Source organism: Macaca nemestrina, chromosome 15 (assembly GCF_043159975.1).
Source record: "Macaca nemestrina isolate mMacNem1 chromosome 15, mMacNem.hap1, whole genome shotgun sequence".
Classification (NCBI taxonomy): Eukaryota; Metazoa; Chordata; class Mammalia; order Primates; family Cercopithecidae; genus Macaca; species Macaca nemestrina.
Genome location: NC_092139.1, coordinates 2,679,156 through 2,698,167, shown reverse-complemented (window position 1 = coordinate 2,698,167; position 19,012 = coordinate 2,679,156).

Below are 19,012 nucleotides of genomic sequence, written 5' to 3'. Positions count from 1 at the left end.
AGTGGCATGATCTAGGCTCACTGCGACCTCTTCCTCCTGGGTTCACGCCATTTTCCTGCCTCAGCCTCCCGAATAGCTGGGACTACAGGCGCCTGCTACCGTGCTTGGCTAATTTTTTGTATTTTTAGTAGAGACGGGGTCTCACCATGTTAGCCAGGATGGTCTCAATCTCCTGACCTCGTGATCTGCCCGCCTCAGCCTCCCAAAGTGCTGGGATTACAGGTGTGAGCCACCGCGCCCGGCCTGAAAACATTTAATATTAAACAGTAAAGCAGATGCTCACATGCACAGACTTGCATATGTGCCTGCACCTGCACAGGTGTACACACAGGTGTGCCCAGCCTCTCTCAGGAGCTCTGCCAGCAGGTGTCAGTGGGACCCAGCTGCCTGCATATTCTGCAAAGATTGTTCAGATGATTCTCACAGCCCCCGAAATTGAGACCTCCTGCTCTACAACAAAAGGTGCTTGTGCTCCCAAATCTTTTCCCTTGGGTTTCCCAAAATGAAGGATAATTGAAACACATCATTTGCTCTTTGCATGAGAAGCCAAAGTGAGTAATGTGCTGTACGAGGCTAGAAGTCATGAAGAGGCTGATGAATGTAATCTCATACATTAAAACCTTTCCCAAATTCATATGAATCTGCATTGTAATGTTCGTATTTTATAAAATGCGGTGTGGGGTTCCGAAACAGTTTGCAAAATGAATGTCCTGCCTCAATAAACCAGGCACATTTTTTTTTCAGCTTAAAAAACAGGAAAGTCGGCCGGGCGCGGTGGCTCAAGCCTGTAATCCCAGCACTTTGGGAGGCCGAGACGGGTGGATCACGAGGTCAGGAGATCGAGACCATCCTGGCTAACATGGTGAAACCCCGTCTCTACTGAAAAATACAAAAAACTAGCCGGGCGAGGTGGTGGGCACCTGTAGTCCCAGCTACTCGGGAGGCTGAGGCAGGAGAATGGCGTAAACCCGGGAGGCGGAGCTTGCTGTGAGCTGAGATCCGGCCACTGCACTCCAGCCTGGGCGACAGAGCAAGACTCCGTCTCAAAAAAAAAAAAAAAAAAACACAGGAACGCCAGAAGCGGTGGCGGTGGCTCACACCTATAATCCCAGCACTTTGGGAAGCCAAGGCAGGTGGATCACCTGAGGTCAGGAGTTCGAGATCAGCCTGGCCAACACAGTAAAACCCTGTTTCCATTAACAATACGAAAAATTAGCTGGGCATGGTGGTGCATGCCTGTAATCCCAACTACTCGGGAGGCTGAGTCAGGAGAATCACTTGAACCCAGGAGGCGGTGGTTGCAGTGAGCTGAGATCGCACCACTACACTCAGCCTGGGCGACAGAGGAGACTCTGTCTCAAGAAAAGAAAAAACAGCTCTGGAGCCGAGTCCCCACAAAGCAGCACTGTCTGTCTGTTCAGAGCCAGGGCTTCTTGACAAGCCACTTCATTTTCCTGAGTGTCAATGTATTTATCCGTAAAATTAAAATTTACTTTTAAGTTTTAAAAAATGGCCTGGGGTGACAACTGCCCCACCCCCTAGGACAGGGCCTGTGCCCCTCAAATCTGCCTGCTCCCCAGCATAACCGCCATCCCTACTAGTATGTCTATGACCCCTGGGCCTAGGGAGCTAGGGTGACTGTGGGCAGCTCTAGGCCCCTTCTCCCCTCCACTGTACAGGGGCAGCCTCGGAGCCCTTCACTCCTCAGGCCTGGGCTGGTGTCCCTCCGTGACTGCTGTGGGGGCTGGGGACACATGCCACCCTCATGGGGTGGGCACGCCAGCCGGGGAGCCAGAAAGAACATGAGATAAAGATGGGTTGAGTGCAGGGTGGACTCAGGGTGGCAGGGAGGAGCTGCTGGCCATTTGTGCTGGGTGGCCTCTCCAAGATGAAGTCAGAGCAGAGAAGGCTGAGGCCCCGCCACATGGGATCTGGAGGAAGTCTCCAGGCAGGGGCAGTAGATGAGAGGGCACCAAGGCAGGAGTGGCCTCAGGGGACAGCAGGGGGACCCGAGTGGCACCTCAAGGGTGAGGAGCAGGGAGGTGGGTGGTTGGGCAGATCCCCAGGCCTCTCCATGCTCCAGAAGGGATCCCCCCCGGCCTTGTGTGCACCAGGTGAGGGGCCAGGGCAGAGGAGGGCCAGGCGGAGGCTCCTCCTGTAACACAAGCAAGGTGACCGCGGCAGGGGCCGGGTGGCTGCAGGTTAGGTGTCATTGGATTCTGCATAGGTGTAGAAAGTCAGGGCATTGAGATTTCCTGGCCTCGGCTGTGAGAGAAAGACAGGGGGTCGTGGAGAGCTCCAGGGCCTTTGCCTGAGCACTGGTGGTGGGGACCAATGCCACTGGGGCGGGTGGAGACAGATCTGCATTCCTGGCATCAGAACAGCAGTCCTTTGCGCACAGCCCCAGGTGGATGGGAACTGGCGGTCCGGGAGCCGTGGGGGCTGCAGCTCAGGGAGAAGCCCCCACACAGTGAGGATGCACATGGCCAGGCCAGGACTGGGTGCTGAGCTCCAGGAGGAACCCGAGGGAGACCAGAAGTGGGGCCAGCAGAGAGAGGAAACCAGGGGATGTTGGGGAGCCCGGCAGCAGTAGGAGGGGGGACTGCGGCCGAGCTGCCCCTCCCCACCCCAGAGGACAGCTTAAGGGACTTAATCTCTAGGAGGTCATGGGTGACCTTGACCACAACAGCATCAGCTTGTGGCAGAACGGCAGTGATCACGGGGGCGGTTCCTCTGTGGAGTTCGCAGAAAAGGGGAGCTGAGCTTGCCGGGGATAGGGGGTTACAGGAGGGGCATTTAGAGTGAGCAAAATTGCAGGATACCTGGAGGCTACTAGGGATGGCTCTGAAGAGAGAGGAAAGCTGAAGTTCCCAGGAGAGGACTCAGCAGAAGGGAAGGGAGCCCGGGGGGCCAGGGGAGGAGCCGTCTGGAAGGAAGGAGACAAGAGATGGGGGGAATGGGAAGGGGAGGAGGGAGGCAGGGGGGTAGGGGAAAGGAGGGGGAGGTGGGAGGGGACCCTTGGGAAAGGAGGAAGAGTTAGGTGTTGGGGGAGGCGGGAGTAGGGGATTCATGGGAGGCGGGAGGGGCTGCCTGTAAGGACTTGGACTCAGCCAGGCGCACAAACAGTAACCAAGGAATGATCTCAGGCCCGACTTTTACAACCACTTCAGAACAAAACCAAAGACAGTAAACACAGTGAAGTCATCCAGTGCATATGAAGGAAAAAAAAATATTGCTTTCTTCATCCAAACAGTGAATGTTCTTAGCATTTCTGAGAAACTCGGGTCACTGCGGATACCAATCAGGGAGTGCCTCCTGGAAGAGGTAGGAGTATGGGCAGAAATCAGCCAGGTAGAGGGGAGGTGGGCTGAGCAAAGGCCCCAGATGGAGGAGGAGGAGGAGTGGACAGGCCAGTGTGGGGAGGGTCTGCGTCTGCTGGGAGCAGAGAGAAGCCCCATCACATCCGCTCCTTCCTTGGAAGGTCTTCTCGTCTTCCTAGAGGGAGCAGCACCCCCATCCTGCTCCTCCCACCTCCCTGCAGCCTGCACCTGCCCATCAAGAAGCCTTACCCCGTCTTAAGCGCACGCTTGGGTGTACGTTGGTCTCTGCCACCGGCCGCAGTTGATCTCTGCCGGCTCCGCGAGGGAGAGTCCTGCTGTGTTCAGCTCTTCATTGTGTTTCCAGACCCAACACAAAGCATAAATATATGAATGAATAATAGAAATGGATGGATGGATGGATGCATGGATGGATGGATGGATAGATGGGCAGATGGATGGGTGAATGAACAGATAGGTGGGTAGGTGGATAGATGGATACGTGCATGAATAGAAGGATAAGCGAATTCATGGACAAATGAGTAGATGCGTGACTGGATGCATGGATAGATGCGTGTGTAGCTGAACATGAGTTCAACCCTATTTTCTTAGGACTGGGTTGTTGTCTTTTACACCCCAAAAAACCTTTATCCAAATATCTTTCTCACATTACTTTTCTCTTTCTCTTTGTTCTCTAGAAGTTCTTGCCTGTAACCTTTATTTCTGGACATAATTACAAATAACCTTACATTGTTATTTAAATTCTTCATGTTTACACATTTAGCTTATAAATAATTCAATAGGCTAATGCTGCCTTTGAACCACAGACTCACTACCAGAGTGATAAATCAACCATGTTTGAGCCTCTGTGGACTTGGCAATGTTCTAATTAAGATAACGAGGCCAGGCGTGGTGGCTCACGCCTGTAATCTCAGCACTTTGGGAGGCCGAGGAGTTCAAGACCAGCCTGGGCAACATAGTGAGACCCCGTCTCTACAAAAATAAAAATGTCAGCCGGGCATGGTGGTGGGCACCTGTAATTCCAGCTACGTGACAGGTTGAGGCAGGAGAATGACTTGAACCCGGGAGGTGGAGGTCGCGCCATTGCACTCCAGCCTGGGCGACAAACGTGAACCTCCATCTCAAATAAATAAATAAATCAGTTGGGCATGGTTGCACATGTCTGCAGTCTCAGCTACTCAGACGACTGAGGCAGGAGGATTGCTTGAGCCCAGGAGGTCGATGCTGCAATGAGCCGTGACCACACCCCTACACTCCAGCCTGGGCTACAGAATGAGATCCTGTCTCAGGAAAAAAAAAAGAAAAAAGGAAAAAAGACCAAGTGTTCTGCTTGAGCTCTTCTTGGGGACGGGGCCTGCTCTGGGACGCATTCTGCAGAGATGTCCCTGCCTGGTCTTCAGACATAAGGGGCCTCACTCAAACCCTTTGAAGCTCCCCATTGCCTCTTGCCCAGTCTCTCCTTGGCCCACGCATACCCGTGCCCCCACTTTAACCCTCCCAGCCTTATCTCACCCTACGCCACCTGCACCCCTGCCCCTCCAGCCACTCTGGTCTCCTTCTAGCTCCCCAGAGGTGCCATCTTTCCTTGTGCCACAGGACCTTTGCCATGCAGTTTCCTGTCTTTGCCTCATTAACCTCCATGCATTCTTCAATTTGGGGCTCAGCTGTCACTTCCTTGGGGTCCGTGTAAGATCAGGCCTCATGCACCCTCTCCTTGTCTTCTATGTGCTTGCTTGGCTGCCCATCATTAGTCAGCCAGGTGAGTATCTCGTTTACTTCTCCTTCCCTCTGTCAACTGGATGCTCCATGAGGGCAACCCCAGCCTGGTTTCCCTCATCATGTACCTCCCAGAGTGAGGGGTATCTACAGAGCCCCAGAAAAGGGACTCCTGGGAAGGCAGGGGGGTGCCTGGCTGGACTCTACTGCCATTTGATGCCTTGAGGGGAGAGTGCATCAGGCTGCCCCATGCACCTGCCGGTCCCTACCTGCCTGGGATCAGGGTCAAGTCAACTTCTTACCCTGATTTGGCTTCCAGGAGAGACAGCCCACGGACTCGGGCACAGAAGTAACCAGCACTCCAGGGAGCTCCATCTTGTGGAATGGCATCTGGGGAGGCATCTGGTTTTGCCACCTGATGAAATCTGGTCATTTTTCTTTTTTTTTTTTGAGACGGAGTCTCGCTCTGTCGCCCAGGCTGGAGTGCAGTGGCCGGATCTCAGCTCACTGCAAGCTCCGCCTCCCGGGTTTACGCCATTCTCCTGCCTCAGCCTCCCGAGTAGCTGGGACTACAGGCGCCCGCCACCTCGCCCGGCTAAGTTTTCGTATTTTTTAGTAGAGACGGGGTTTCACCGTGTCAGCCAGGATGGTCTCGATCTCCTGACCTCGTGATCCGACCGTCTCGGCCTCCCAAAGTGCTGGGATTACAGGCTTGAGCCACCGCGCCCGGCCTGAAATCTGGTCATTTAAAAGTATGTGGCATACCAGCCTTGCTCCCGTTCTCACCATGTGATGTGTCTCCTCCCACTTCTTTTGTCACTGTGACTGGAAACTTCCTGAGGCCTCCCAAGAAGCAGATGCCACTATGCTTCCTGTAAAGCCTGCAGAACCATGAGTCAATTAAACTTCTTTCCTTATAAATGATGCAGTCTTGGTGAGGTGCGGTGGCTCGTGCCTGTAAAGCTGATGAAGACCTAGGTTGGCATGTGCTCATAAGAGCCAGCCTCTCGCCACAGGAGGCCATCAAGGTCAGGAAGACTCCAGGGAGTCCTGCTATGGGGAGACAGGATCCTTACAGGCTTTTCTGGAAACGCTGGAGCATGCTGGGCCCTCCCCATCCCCATAGCCACACAAGGCCTTACATGTGCTGGTGTGCTGAGTTCCAGAACCCCAGTGAGAGGCCCAGGAGCAAGAGGCAATAACCTAGGTGGGGAAGGAATGGCCAGGGAGGCAGCAGTTGCCTCTACTCAATGGCACATCAGTCCCAACTGCCAGTCCCCAACTGAGCAACCCAGCAAGTCACTTTTCTTCTCTGAGCCCCATCTATAAAAAGAGAGGGACTTGGCAATTAAGCAAGAAGACACAATAAAGGCATCTATATTGAAAAGGAAGAAGTAGGCTGGGCACAGTGCTCATGCCTGTGATCCCAGCACTTTGGGAGACCGAGGCGGGCAGATCACCTGAGGTCAGGAGTTCGAGATAAGCCTGACCAACATGGAGAAACTTCATCTCTACTAAAAATACAAAATTAGCCGGGCATGGTGGTGCATGCCTGTAATCCCAGCTACTCAGGAGGCTGAGGCAGGAGAATCACTTGAACCCGGGAGGCGGAGGTTGCAGTGAGCCAAGATCACGCCATTGCACTCCAGCCTGGGCAACAAGACACCAAGAGTGAAACTCGGCCGGGCGCGGTGGCTCACGCCTGTAATCCCAGCACTTTGGGAGGCTGAGGCGGGCGGATCACGAGGTCAGGAGATCGAGACCATCCTGGCTAACCCGGTGAAACCCCACTTCTACTACGAGGCGGCGGGCGCCTGTAGTCCCAGCTACTCGGGAGGCTGAGGCAGGAGAATGGCGTGAACCCGGGAGGCGGAGCTTGCAGTGAGCCGAGATCGCGCCATTGCACTCCAGCCTGGGCGACTAAGCGAGACTCTGTCTCAAAAAAAAAAAAAAAAAAAGAGTGAAACTCCATTTCAAAAAGAAAGAAAAGAAAAGGAAGAAGTAAAGTCATCTCTATTTGCAGATGACATAACCTTGTACATAGAAAATCCTAAGGAAGCCACTGAAAAAATATTAGAACTAGCACTTTGGGAGGCTGAGGTGTGAGGATTGCTTGAGCCTAGGAGTTCAAAACTATCCTGGGCAACATAGCAAGACACCAGCTCTACAAAAAAAAATAAAAAATTAGCCAGGCATGGTAGCACATGCCTGTAGTCCCAGCTACTTGGGAGGCTGAGACAGGAGAATCACCTGAACCTAGGAGCTCAAGGTTGCAGTGAACTGTGATCACACTACTGCACTCCATCCTGGGTAACAGAGCCAGACCCTGTCCCAAAATAAATAAATAGTAACTATTAGAGCTAACAAATGAGCACAACAGGGCTGCAGGTTATAAGATCAATATATGAAAATCAATTGTGTTTCTATACAGCAGCAATCAGCAAACTAAAAGTGAGATGAAGAGAAAAATTCCATAATACTTAGGAGTCAACTTAACAAAATAAGTGCAAAACACATATTCTGAAGACTACAATGCACTGTTGAAAAAATTTTTTAAAGACCTAAAGAAATGGAAAAACATCCTATGTTCATGGATTAGAAGCCTGAGTATTTTTAAGATGACATTACTGCCCAAACTGGTTTTTATTTGCATTTCCCTGACGCCACTGGTATGGTAGATTCAACACAATCCCTATCAAATTCCCAATTACCTTCTTTGCAGAAATTGATAAACTGTCCTTAAATTCATACGGAAAGGCAAGTAATCCAGAATAAACAAAGCAATCTTGAAAAAGAACAAAATTAGAGAACTCATACTTTCCAATATCAGAACTCACTACAAAGCTACAGTAATCAGGACAGTGTGGTGCTAGAATAAGGATAGACATATACATCAATGGAATAGAACAGAGAGACCAGAAAGAAACTCTCACATTTATGGGCAATTGGTTTTTGACAGGGGTACCAGGCACATTCAATGGGAAATTTGTTGAAACAGTCTTTTCAACAAATGGTGCCCAGAAAACTGAGTATCAACATGCATAAGAATGAAGTTGGATACTACCTCACGCTATATCCAAAAATTAACACAAAACTGATTGATATAGCTTGTATATTTGTCCCTGTCCAAATCTCATGTTGTATTGTAAACCCCAGCGTTGGAGGTGGGGCCTCATGGGAGGTGTTTGGGTCATGGAGGTGGATCTCTTATGGCTTGGTGCTCCAGTCTGGTATGCCACTGCACTCCAGCCTGGGTGACAGGGCAAGACTCTGTCTCAAAAAAAAAAAAAAAAAATTACACAGTCTCAGGTATTTTCTTTTTTTTTTTTTTTTTGATACGGAGTCTCGCTCTATCGCCCAGCGGGGAGTGTAGTGGTGCAATCTCAGCTCACTGCAAGCTCCACCTCCTGGGTTCACGCCATTCTCCTGCCTCAGCCTCCCAAGTAGCTGGGACTACAGGCACCTGCCACCACGCCTGGCTAATTTTTTGTATTTTTAGTAGAGACAGGGTTTCACCATGTTAGCCAGGATGGTCTCAATCTCCTGACCTCGTGATCCACCTGCCTTGGCCTCCCAAAGTGCTGGGATTACAGGCGTGAGCCACAGTGCCCAGCCAGTCTCAGGTATTTCTTTATAGTAATGCAAGAACAGCCTAATACAGAAAATTGTTGCCAAGGAGTGGGACATTGTTATAAAGATACCCGAAAATGTGGAAGTAACTTTGGAACTGGGTAACAGACAGAGGTTGGTAGAGTTTGGAGGGCTCAGAAGAAGACAGGAAGATGAAGGAAGCTTTGAAACCTCTTAGAAACAGGTTAAATGGTTGTGACCAAAATGTTGATAATGATAAGAACAATGAAGTCCAGGCTGCCAAGGTCAGAGAAGGAAATGAGGAACTTATTGAGAACTGGAGCAAAGGTCACCATTGTTACGCCTTAGCAAAAAACTTGGCTGTATTCTGTTCATGCCCCAGGGATCCATGGTAGTTTGAACTCCATAGTGATGATTTAGAGTATCTGCTGGAAGAAGTTTCTAAGCAGCAAAGCATTCAAGAAGTGACTGGCTGAGGCCGGGCACGGTGGCTCATGCCTGTAATCCCAGCACTTTGGGAAGCCGAGGCAGGTGGATCACGAGGTCAGGAGATCTAGACCATCCTGGCTAACATGGTGAAATCCCGTTTCTACTAAAAACACAAAAAATTAGCCAGGCGCCTGTAGTCCCAGCCGCTTGGGAGGCTGAGGCAGGAGAATGGCGTGAACCCAGGAGGCGGAGCCTACAGTGAGCTGAGATCACGCCACTGCACTCCAGCCTGGGTGAAGATATGAGACTCCATCTCAGTAAAAAAAAAAAAAAAAAAAAAAAAAAAAAAAAAAAAAAGCTGTAGTGAATTAACACTTTGAGGAAGTATAAGGGAAAGCATGTTTGTGTTTCGCAATGTGAGAAGGACATGAGATTTGGGAGCGGTCGGGGCCAAATGATACAGTCTGGATATTTGTCCCTGCTCAAATCTCATGTTGAATTGTAATGTCCAGTGTTGGAGGGAGGCCTGGTGGCAAGTGTTTGGGTCATGGGTCCCAAACACCTCCTAATTGGTCCCTCATGGCTTGGTACTGTGTTTGTGACAGTGAGTTCTTTTCTTTTTTTTTTTTTTTTTTTTTTTTTTGAGACGGGGTCTCGCTCTGTCACCCAGGCTGGAGTGCAGTGGCCGGATCTCAGCTCACTGCAAGCTCCGCCTCCCAGGTTCACGCCATTCTCCTGCCTCAGCCTCCCGAGTAGCTGGGACTACAGGCGCCCGCCACCTCGCCCGGCTAGTTTTTTGTATTTTTTAGTAGAGACGGGGTTTCACCGGGTTAGCCAGGATGGTCTCGATCTCCTGACCTTGTGATCCACCCGTGTGACAGTGAGTTCTTGTGAGAGCTGGTCATTTAAAAGTGTGTGACACGTCCTCCCCCCTCCCTCCTTCCCTCTGCTCCTATTCTCTCCATGTGATGTGTTTACTCCCCTTTCTCCTTCCGCCATGATTGGAAGCTTCCTAAGGTGTCCCCAGAAGCAGATGCTACTATGCTTTCTGTAAAACCTACAGAACTGTGAGCCCATTAAACTTATTTTCTTATAAATTACGGTCTCAGGTATTCCTGTAAAGCAACGTAGGAATGGTCTAATATATTAATCAAAGACCTAAATGTAAGGGCAAAAACTGTAAAACTCTTAGAAGAAAATAGGCATAGACCTTGGATTAGGCAATGGGTTTTTAGATATGACATCAAACACAAGCAACAAAAGAAAAAATAGGTAAGTTGGAGATCATCAAATTAAAAAACGTTTGTTCTTCAACAGATGACATTAGGTCCAGTGCAGTGGTTTGTGCATGTAATACTGAGGATGGAGGATCACTTGAGCCCAGGAGTTCAAGACTAATCTGGGAAATACAGCAAGACCCTATCTCTACGAAAAAAAAAAAAAAAAAATCCAGGTGCCATGGCATGCACCTGTAGTCCCAGCTACTCAGGAGGCTGAGGCAGGAGGATTGCTTGAGGCCAGGAGATCAAGGTTGCAGTGAACTATGATCGTGCCACTGAATTACAGCCTGGTGACAGAGCAATACTCTGTCTCAACAACAACAACAACAAGATAGTTGGGTGTGGTTGTTCATATCTATAATCCCAGCACTTCAGAAGACTGAGACAGGAGGATCACTTGAGGCCAGGGGTTGGCAACATAGTGAGATCCCATCTAGCCAGGCATGATGGCTGGCATGGTGCACATGTCTGTGGTCCTAGCTACTCATGAGACTGAGGTACGAGGATCCCTTGAGCCCAGGAGCTCGAGGCTGCAGTCAGCTGTGATTGTACCACTACACTCCAGCCTGGATGACAGAGCAAGACTTATCTCAAAGAAAAAGAGGCCCTTATTGGCTCATGTCTGAAGAATGCAACAAGGGCACAGGTGGATTTAGCCTCCAAATTGCCTCTGGAGGTCTGTCTCTGTCCACTTTGGAGCAACATCCCCCCCAACCTACCCCCAGCAGCTCCAGGCTTGCAGCTGCCATCCAGGCAGCCCAAAGGAGGTGGAGGTGGGGAGGGGGGAAGCTCCATCCCTGCAGGGCAGCAAAAGTCCCAGGCCATCTTCCCATTGGCCAGGCTGGGATCACATGACCACATCTGAGCCAATCACCGTGATTTTGTCCATCCTGGGCATGGGGGAGGAGTGAATTCTGCCCTTCCCCCAGCCTTTCAGACAGTTTTCGTATCTCTTGGTGACTGAAGTTTACAACAGCGGCAGGGCTGCTGTAGAATTCCTAGGGCTGGGACAAGGAAGAATGGCAAACCGGAAGTGAAAGCTGGCCCTTCTTGCTGTGGGTGCTTAGGTGTCGGGAGGGTATTTGGCCCCAGAACAGACAGCCCCTCATGCCAGCTCCATTGGGGAGATCTGTCATGAGTGCCTCACTTGCCATGAAGGCTGCCAAAGGCCAAGAGCTGCACACACATTGGGCTCCAGAAACTGACATCGGAAATGAAATACTGGGGTGGGGGTGGGGGAGGGGGAGCTGTTGGGGAGTGGGGATGATTCATGGATACAAAAATATAAATAGAATGAGTAAGATCTAGTTTTTTTTTTTTTTTTTTTGAGATGGAGTCTTGCTCTGTTGCCCAGTCTGGAGTGTGATGGTATAGTCTTGGCTCGCTGCAACCTCCACACCTCTTGGGTTCAAATGTTTCTCCTGCCTCAGCCTCTTTAGTTGGGATTACAGGCGCTGGCCACCACGCCCAGCTAATTTTTGTATTTTTAGTAGAGACAGCTTTCACCATGTTGGCCAGGCTGGTGTTGAACTCCTGGCCTCGAGTGATCTGCATGCCTCGGCCTCCTAAAGTGCTGGGATTACAGGAGTAAGCCACCGTGCCTGGCCAGATCTGATATTTGATAGCACAACAGAGTGACTACAGTCAACAATAATTTATCATATATTAAAAAATAACCAGCCAGGCGCGGTGGCTCACGTCTATAATCCTGGCACTTTGGGAGGCTGAGGCAGATGGATCACAAGGTCAGGAGTTCAAGATAAGCCTGGTCAACATGGTGAAATCCCGTCTCTACTAAAAACTACAAAAATTAGCCAGGCGTGGTAGCACATGCCTGTGGTTCCGGCTACTCGGGAGGCTGAGGCAGAAGAATCACTTGAACCCGGGAGGGGGAGGTTGCAGTGAGCCGAGATTGTGTCGCTGCACTCCAGCCTCGGCGACAGGGTGAGACTCCGTCTCAAAAAAAATAAAAAATAACTAAAATAGTATAATTGGAATGTTTGTAACACAGAAAAATGATAAATGCCTGAGATGATGGAAACCTCATTTACCCTGATGTGATTATTTAGATGCCACATGCCTGTATCAAAGTACCTTATGTACTCCATGAATATATGCAACTACTATGCATGCATAAAAAATTTTTTTTCAATGAAATGAGACCAGGCAGCTCATGCCTGTAACCCCAGCACTTGGGGAGGTGAGGGTGGGAGGATCACTGGAGCCCAGGAAAACAGTGAGACCCCACCTCTCTCGCTCAAAAAAAAAAAAAAAAAAAAAAAAAAAAAAAAGCTGGGTGTGGTGGTGTGTGCTGGTATAGTCCCAGCTACTCAGAAGGCTGAGGTGGAACCATTGCTTGAGTCTGGGAAATTGAGGTTGCAGTGAGCTGTGATCACGCCACTGCACTCTGCACTCCAGCCTGGGCAACAGACTGAGACTCAGGCTCAAAAAAGGGGAGGGGGGAGGACCCCCTCCACCTCCCCTGGAGCTGCACCTGGGCGTGTTGGCCCCACCGCCTGCCTCTCTTCACTGCTCCCGGCTCCTCTGCAGCCCCATAAGAGGCGCCGCTCGGGGCGCTGACTCCAGCCCAGCCCCGTGTGCCTTTCCCAGCCCCATGAAGACCTGCCATCATCAGTCTCAGCACCCTCCTTTGTGCCCCAAATGCAGATTCCCAGGACAGAACTAGCTGGCCCAGCCTAGGGACTGGTTCCCCTGGCCAGGAGACCATCTCTTCCAATCAGTGGTGACAAAGGATATGGCCAGGCAGCACACCCATGCCGCGGGAGCCCCATGTCCAGTCCAGCCGGCGCATGGGGTGGACGCTGATTTCAAACGCAAGGACTACGGCAGCTTCCCAAAGCGTATGCATGACTCCTCACGAAATGGCACACGAGGACATTGCCGAGGGCATGGATTACGATGAATACCAGCATCCTCCCCATGGCAGAGGCAGAAAGGTGCCGCCTGGATCCCCATCCAAAGAAGGACTACACCCTCCTGCCGGGGGTGGAGTAAGCTGGCAGCCTCCAGATGACCATTTCAAGCCAGGTCATGTTCTTCTCCAGTGATCCGAGTCACTGTTGAGCAAGGTGGTGGGGCAGAGACAGCTATTTCTGCAGGCAGCAAGATGGGTTTGTGGACAGGACCGCACTCCACCTGGTCAGTGACCAGGACTCTCCCTGGTTCGAGAGGCACAGCCAGCCTGGCCGGCCCAGCTGTTCATGCTCTCCCTGCAATAACCTGGGAGAATGAGAGGGTGCAGAGACCGTGGCCAGTCCTGTGCCGCCACAACCCAAGCTGATATGGGTTCTTAAAATGTGTGGCGGCCGGGCGCGGTGGCTCAAGCCTGTAATCCCAGCACTTTGGGAGGCCGAGACGGGCGGATCACGAGGTCAGGAGATCGAGACCATCCTGGCTAACCCGGTGAAACCCCGTCTCTAGTAAAAAAATACAAAAAAATAGCCGGGTGAGGTGGCGAGCGTCTGTAGTCCCAGCTACTCGGGAGGCTGAGGCAGGAGAATGGTGTAAACCCGGGAGGCGGAGCTTGCAGTGAGCCAAGATCCAGCCACTGCGCTCCAGCCTGGGCGACAGAGTGAGACTCCCTCTCAAAAAAAAAAAAAAAAAATGTGTGGCAAGGGGGAGGATAATGGAATTGGAGGGTTGTTAACTAAGTCACATTGACTTAGAGATGGATAATGACAAGCTGAGGGCAATTAACAAACAACTGAAGACTAAGTGTGAGAGCCGGCACGTGTTGGCTTCCAAGAAGCCCTCAGGGCAGGCAGGCAGCAGGGGTGCAGCACGAGCTCCAGTTCAAGTCCAGATTTCACAGCACAGTGGCTGAACGCAGAGATGGCTCAGCAGCCAGTGGAGTCACAGCTTAGGCTGTCAGGAGCCCTGGTCGGGAGCCCTGGGACACCCTGCTGGGGGTAGAGACTGAATGTGCAGACCGTTGAGTCTGCACATTCAACGCTGAGGAGTTTGTAGCATTTGACCTCTGCTACAGGATGCCCCCTTCCCCATCCAGAGCCCGCTGTTCCCCAGAATCCTGTAGTGTAGAATTCTCTCCCCAACAAGACAACAGGCTCCTCCTCTCTGAGAGCTGTCCTGAATCCTCTCCGGGCCACCAGACCCCAAACCAGACCATAGCCCAGCCGGTGACACACTGGGCTGACAATGGAGGAAAGAGGCCACAGCCCCGGGGGGCTGCAAGTCTGTCAGCGCATGCTGCCATGGCTGGGGGACACTCGTGGCACTGGATTCCAAGGGTGCTCAGGGCCCTTTTGGGCATCACGGCACCCCCTGGCCCGATCGTTTCTGTGCATGGACAAGCGCGGCCACCTCAGCCCGAGGAGGTCCGGTGGCCGGGACTCAGGGAAGGAGCATGAACCTCCAGGACCTGCAGTGGCCACAGCTGAGGCGGGAGGGTGCAGGAGGGAGGGAACGCATGCCAGGTGGGGCCCCAGCTCGGTCACGGCAATGGGGGTTCATCTGCCCACCTTCCTGCTCTATCTTCCCCCTGAAGGGGCTAGACCCCGGAGGAGCAGCTCCTGCCCAGGCATGGGACAAAGGCCCTGGGGCACAAGGGGTGGACAGCACAGAATGTACCACTCAGATCTCCCTTCAGAAAAGGACTAGGCACGTGGGGCTCATGTCTGTAATCCCAGTGATTTGGGAGGCTGAGGAACGAGGATAGCTTGAGCCCGAGGATTCAAGACCAACTGAGGCAACAGAGGGAGACCCCTCTCTACAAAAACTTGGGGGAAGAAAAAGAAAAAGGAAAACAATTAACCGGGCATGGTAGCACATGCCAGTAGTCCCAGCCACTCAGGAGGCTGAGGCAGGCGAATTGCTTGAGCCTGAGAAGTCAAGGCTGCAGTGAGCCATGATCACACCACTGCACTCAAGCCCGGGTGACACAGCAAGCCTCTGTCGAAATCAAAAAAAAAGAAAAAAAAAAAGAAAAGTGGCTCACACCTGTAATCCTAGTACTTTGGGAGACTGAGGCAGGTGGATCATGAGGTCAGGAGTTTGAGACCAGCCTGACCAACATGGTGAAACCCCATCTCTACTAAAAATACAAAAATTAGCCAGGCGTGGTGGCACACGGCTGTAATCCCAGCTACTCAGGAGGCTGAGGCAGCAGAATCGCTTGAACTCAGGAGGCGAAGGTTGCAGTGAGCCGAGATTGAGCCACTGCACTACAGCCTGGGCAATAGAGTGAGACTCCATCTCAAAAACAAAAACAAAAAAAAGAGAAAAGGAAAGAGGCCAGGTGCGATGGCCCACGCCTCTAATCCTGGCACTTTCGGAAGCCAAGGCAGGTGGACCACTTGAGGCCAGGAGTTCGAGACCAGCCTGGCCAACATGATGAAACCTGTATCTACTAAAAACACAAAAATTAACCTGGTATGGTGATGCATACCTGTAGTCCCAGTTACTTGGGAGGCTGAGGCATAAGAATCACTTGAACCCAGGAGCCGAAATCACGCCACTGCACTCTACCCTGGGCAACAGAGTGGAGACTCTGTATCAAAAATAAATACAGAAATAAATAAATTTTTTGTTTGTTTTTTGTTTTTTTGTTTTTTTTTTTGAGACGGAGTCTCGCTCTGCCGCCCAGGCTGAAGTGCAGTGGCCGGATCTCAGCTCACTGCAAGCTCCGCCTCCCGGGTTCTCGCCATTCTCCTGCCTCAGCCTCCCGAGTAGCTGGGACTACAGGCGCCGCCACCTCGCCCGGCTAGTTTTTTGTATTTTTTAGTAGAGACGGGGTTTCACCGTGTCAGCCAGGATGGTCTCGATCTCCTGACCTCGTGATTCGCCCGTCTCGGCCTCCCAAAGTGCTGGGATTACAGGCTTGAGCCACCGCGCCCGGCCAATAAATTTTTTTTTAAAAAAGAAAGAGACTTGCTGCCCAGCTCCTTCTCCAGGTGTTACCTGCCTGTTCCCCAGTTTCCTGCCTGCAGCTGTTAGAGCCTTGAGGGTTTGCTTCTGATTTTGCTGAGGTGGAACCTGCTGGGGTGTCCGCAGCCAGTGACTGAGTCAGGCAGTAGTACCAGGACCAGCCACCTCTGCCCCGTCAGGGCTCCTGTACTGGCCACTCTTTCCTCCCAACTCGCCAAGCTCCCCCTCGGCTCAGCAGGTGCTGTGTCAGGTCCACATCTCGACCAACAGCTCCAGCCTAATCCGCTTCCCCCAGGTTTCCTCTCACGGGTGTTACCCTCCCATTAACTTTTGTACCCTCAGTTCCAGCTCCTCGGCGTCTCCTTCCTGGAGAAACCAGCCCACAGCCCTCTCACCTGGCCTTTCTTTTTAAAGTTTTTAACTTTTTTGAGACAGGGTCTCATTCTGTCACCCAGGCTGGTGTACAGTGGCGCAATCTCGGCTCACTGCAACCCCCACCTCCCAGTCTCAAGCCATCTGCCCACCTCAGTCCTGAGCTGTGACTACAGGTAAGTGCCACCACACCTGGCTAATTTTTGTATGTGTTGTAGAGATGAGGTTTCACCATGTTGCCCAGGCTGATATTGAACTCCTGGGCTCAAGTGATCTGCCCACCTCAGCTTCCCAAAGTGCTGGGATTACAGACATGAGCCACCATGCCTGACCCAGCCTTTATTTTTATTTATTTATGTATTAATGTATTTATTTTAGAGAGAGGATCTTGCTCTGTCACCCAGGCTAGAGTACAGTGGCAAGATCACAGCTCACTGTAACCTTGAATTCCTGGGTTCAAGTGATCCTTCCACCTCAGCGTGTTGAATAGCTGGGACTACAGGCACATGCCACCATGCCCAGCTAATTTTATTTTTAGTAGAGACAGGGTCTTACTATGTTGTCCAGGTTGGTCTCAAACTCCTGGCCTGAAGTGATCCTTCTGCCTTGGCCTCCCAAAGCACTGAGATTATAGGCGTAAGCCACCGCACCTGACTTCACTTGGCCTTTATTGATGACAGGCAGGAAAGGCAGAGAGGGTTCATTTATTCACTCAGCAAATACCTGAGTAGGATGTGTAACACCTTGCCTAAGACCATGGGTTCTCCAACCTGGGTTTGTATGAGGGCTCTGCTGGGACAGTGGGCATGTTCTCTAACTGCCCTGGTCCTCAGTTCCCTGGCTATAAAGCAGGGACACTCACTAAACCTGGTCCAGAGTGTTGCTTTGAACATCACACACACAAACGGCTCAGCACAATGCCCAGCACACACTCAACTATTAGGAATTTTGTCTGCTGTTATTTTCAATTTCTTGGTGCGTTCACTTCAAGGTTTTGGGGATGTGGGGCGTACTATTCAGAAATTAGAATGCCTGGTCTGACAAGCATCGGGGAGGGATGGTACCAAGAAGACTGAGGATTTGGAGTGGTGAGATCTGGGGGTTTCAGGGTGCATGGCTGCTATTCTCATGAACTTATATGGCTGGCTGGCTGGCAAAGCGGAGGCTGCATGTGTCGCAATCTCTGCGTCGCTCTTCCCAGGAGGGGGCTGCCGACCCCGGCCCATATAAAAGCAGCCTCTATCTGCTCTGCTCATTTGTGCCTGAGGCAGCTGCCGTCAGGCAGAGTGGACCCTTGGTTCTGAGGCACTCATCTGAGCAGGGAGATGCCTTCATCCCCGGGCGGAGGAACAGCCCCATGGAGACACCAACACCCTTTCCCCAGCCACAACCAATATCTTAAAAGTGAGGTTTCTGCCTCACACACGGCTCCTGGGAACAGGAAGTGGTGCAACCACTTTGGCAACCAATTTGGCAGCTTTTCACACTGTCAAACAAAGAATCACCACATGCAGGCGTGCTCGGTGGCTCACACCTAATCCCAGCACTTTGGGAGGCCGAGGCGTGTGGATCATCTGAGGTCGGGAGTTCAAGACCAGCCTGACCAACATGGAGAAACCCCATCTCTACCAAAAATACAACATTAGCCGGGCGTGGTGGCACGCGCCTGTAATCCCAGCTACTCGGGAGACTGAGGCAGGAGAATCACTTGAACCCGGGAGGCGGAGGTTGTGGTGAGCCAAGATCGCACCACTGCACTCCAGCCTGGGCAACAAGAGTGAAACTCCATCTGAAAAATAAATAGGTAGATAGATAAATAAATAAGAATCACTACATAACCCTACAACTGTACATACCCAGGAGAAATGAAAACATATGTCCATACGAAAACACGCACAAATGTTCATAGCAGCATGATATGTAACAGCTCAAAAGTGGAAACAAGCCACATGTTCATCAGCTGGTGACAGATATGCAGCATCACACGGTGGCACTGCATTTAGCCCTAACGGGTGCACCATGAAACCAAGAGACGCGCTACATGAAGGGGCTGGGCATAGAAGGCCATCTACTGTATAACTCCAAGTACGGGAAATGCCCAGAAAAGGCAAATCCACCAGGACAAAAAGGAGACCAGTGGGTGCCTGGGACTAGAGGAAGGAGGATGGAGAAAGGCTGCTAATGGGCATAAGGTTTCTTTTTTTCTTTTTTCTTTTTTACAACCTCCGCCTCCCAGGTTCAAGCGATTCTCCTGCCTCAGTCTCCCAAGTACCTGGGATTACAGGTGCACACCACCATGCCCAGCTAATTTTTTTTTTTTTTTTTAGTAGAGAGGGGGTTTCACCACGTTGGTCAGACTGGTCTCAAACTCCTGACCTCAAA